The sequence below is a fragment of the Saccoglossus kowalevskii genome, unplaced genomic scaffold (assembly GCF_978046115.1).
Source record: "Saccoglossus kowalevskii unplaced genomic scaffold, keSacKowa6.1 SCAFFOLD_24, whole genome shotgun sequence".
NCBI lineage: Eukaryota > Metazoa > Hemichordata > Enteropneusta > Harrimaniidae > Saccoglossus > Saccoglossus kowalevskii.
Genome location: NW_028188618.1, coordinates 4,898,991 through 4,901,669, shown reverse-complemented (window position 1 = coordinate 4,901,669; position 2,679 = coordinate 4,898,991). Strand labels below are relative to the sequence as shown.

The 2,679-nt window shown below is 41.7% G+C and overlaps 5 pseudogenes; all 5 read right to left on the bottom strand.

Annotated features, from left to right (window-relative positions):
* Positions 1 to 932: 932 nt before the first annotated feature.
* LOC146727260 (5S ribosomal RNA) lies at positions 933 to 1,052 on the bottom strand (annotated as a pseudogene).
* A 96-nt stretch (positions 1,053 to 1,148) lies between these two features.
* Positions 1,149 to 1,267, bottom strand: LOC146727259 (5S ribosomal RNA; annotated as a pseudogene).
* Positions 1,268 to 1,363: 96 nt separating this feature from the next.
* On the bottom strand, positions 1,364 to 1,483 carry LOC146727258 (5S ribosomal RNA; annotated as a pseudogene).
* Positions 1,484 to 1,579: 96 nt separating this feature from the next.
* LOC146727257 (5S ribosomal RNA) lies at positions 1,580 to 1,699 on the bottom strand (annotated as a pseudogene).
* A 96-nt stretch (positions 1,700 to 1,795) lies between these two features.
* Positions 1,796 to 1,915, bottom strand: LOC146727256 (5S ribosomal RNA; annotated as a pseudogene).
* Between the last annotated feature and the right edge of the window lie 764 nt (positions 1,916 to 2,679).

Here is a 2,679-nt window from a genome sequence, read left to right as displayed (position 1 = left end):
GACTTTGCCACAACTTTTCTGTACTTTGCCACTACTTTTCAGCACTTTGCCACAACTTTTCAGTACCTTGCACACTTTTCAGCACTTTGCCACTACTTTTCAGCACTTTGCCACAACTTTTCAGTACTTGGCCACACTTTTCAGGACCTTGCCACACTTTTCAGTACTTTGCCACTACTTTTCAGCACTTTGCCACAACTTTTCTGTACTTTGCCACGACTTTGCCACAACTTTTCAGTACTTTGCCACACTTTTCAGTACTTTGCCACAGCTTTTCAGTACTTTGCCACTACTTTTCAGCACTTTGCCACAACTTTTCAGTACTTTGCCACACTTTTCAGCACTTTGCCACTAATTTTCAGTACTTTGCCACAACTTTTCAGTACTTTGCCACACTTTTCAGTACTTTTCCTCTACTTTTCAGCACTTTGCCAAAACTTTTCAGTACTTTGCCATACTTTTCAGTACTTTGCCACGACTTTGCCACAACTTTTCAGGACTTTGCCACACTTTTCAGTACTTTGCCACAACTTTTCGGTACTTTGCCACGACTTTGCCACAAATTTTCAGTACTTTGCCACACTTTTCATCACTTTGCCACAACTTTTCAGTACTTTGCCACGACTTTGCCACAATTTTTCAGTACTTTGCCACACATTTCAGTACTTTGCCACTACTTTTCAGCACTTTGCCACAAATTGTCTGTACTTTGCCACTCTTTTCATTACTTTGCCACGTCATTGCCACAACTTTGCAGTACTTTGCCACCCTTTTCAGTACTTTGCCACAACTTTTCAGTACTTTGCCACAATTTTCAGCAGTTTGCCACTACTTTTCAGTACTTTGCCACTGCTTTTCTGCATTTAATGCTTCGTCTAGGCAAAAAATCATGGGAAAAAGTTTTTATGTAATGTGGAATAAAAATCTTGATGAGCCTACATAACGTGGTATTCCCAGCTGGTCTCCCGTGCAAGTACTAACCACGCCCGATGCGGCTTAACTTCAGTGATCGGACGAGAACTGGTGTATTCTGCATTGGTTTGACAGTAGGCTGAATATTCGTCGCAATTGGATGTCATTTAATGCTTCGACTAGGCAAAAAATCATGGAAAAAAGTTATTATGAACGGTGGAATAAAAATGTTCATCAGCCTACTGCACGTGGTATTCCCAGGCGGTCTCCCATGCAAGTACTAACCACGACGATGCAGCTTAACTTCAGTGATCGGACGAGAACTGGTGTATTCTGCAATAGTTTGGCAGTAGGCTGAATATTTGTCTGAATTGGAAGTCATTTAATGCTACGGCTAGGCAAAAAATCATAGGAAAAAGTTAGTATGTAATGTGGAATAAAATTGTTGATGAGCCTACTGCACGTGGTATTCCCAGCCGGTCTCCCATGCAAGTACTAACCACGGCCGATGCAGCTTAACTTCAGTGAACGGACGAGAACTGATGTATTCTGCAATGGTTTGGCAGTAGGCTAAGTATTCATCAGAATTGGATGTCATTTAACGCTTGGGCTAGGCAAAAAGTCCCTGGAAAAAGTTGGTATGTACGGTGGAATAAAAATGTTAATAAGCCTACTGCACGTGGTATTCCCAGCCGGTCTCCCATGCAAGTACTAACCATGCCCGATGCAGCTAAACTTCAGTGATCAGACGAGTAGTGGTGTATTCTGCAATGGGTTGGCAGTAGGCTGAATATTCGACCGAATTGGATGTCATTTAATGCTTCGGCTAGGCAAAAAATCATTGAAAAAAGTTTGTACATATGGTGGAATAAAAATTTTCATCAGCGTACTGCTCGTGGTATTCCCAGCTGGTCTCCTATGCAAGTACTAACCACGCCCGATGCAGCTGAACTTCAGTGATCGGACGAGAACTGGTGTATTCTGCAATAGTTTGGCAGTAGGCTGAATATTTGTCTGAATTGGATGTCATTTAATGCTACGGCTAGGCAAAAAATCATAGGAAAAAGTTAGTATGTAATGTGGAATAAAATTGTTGATGAGCCTACTGCACGTGGTATTCCCAACCTGTCTCCCATGCAAATACTAACCACGCCCGATGCAGCTTAACTTAAGTGATGGGACGAGAACTGGTGTATTCTGCAATGGTTGTGGCAAAGTAGTGGCAAAGTAATGAAAAGTTGTGGCAAAGTACTGAAAAGTTGTGGCAAAGTGCTGAAAAGTAGTGGCAAAGTACGGAGAAGTGTGGCAAAGTATTGAAAAGTTGTTGCAAAGTAGTGACAAAGTACTGAAAAGCAGTGGCAAAGTGCTGAAAAGTGTGGCAAAGTACTGAAACGTTGTGGCAAAGTAGTGGCAAAGTAATGAAAAGTTGTGGCAAAGTACTGAAAAGTTGTGGCAAAGTGCTGAAAAGTAGTGACAAAGTACTGAAAAGTTGTGGCAAAGTGCTGAAAAGTAGTGGCAAAGTACTGAGAAGTGTGTCAAAGTACAGAAAAGTTGTGGCAATGTGCTGAAAAGTAATGGCAAAGTACTGAAAAGCAGTGGCAAAGTGCTGAAAAGTGTGGCAAAGTACTGACAAGTTGAGGCAAAGTGCTGAAAAGTAGTGGCAAACTACTGAAAAGCAGTGGCAAAGTGCTGAAAATTATGGCAAAGTACTGAAAAGTTGTGGCAAAGTAGTGGCAAAGCACTGAAAATTGTGGCAAAGTACTGAAA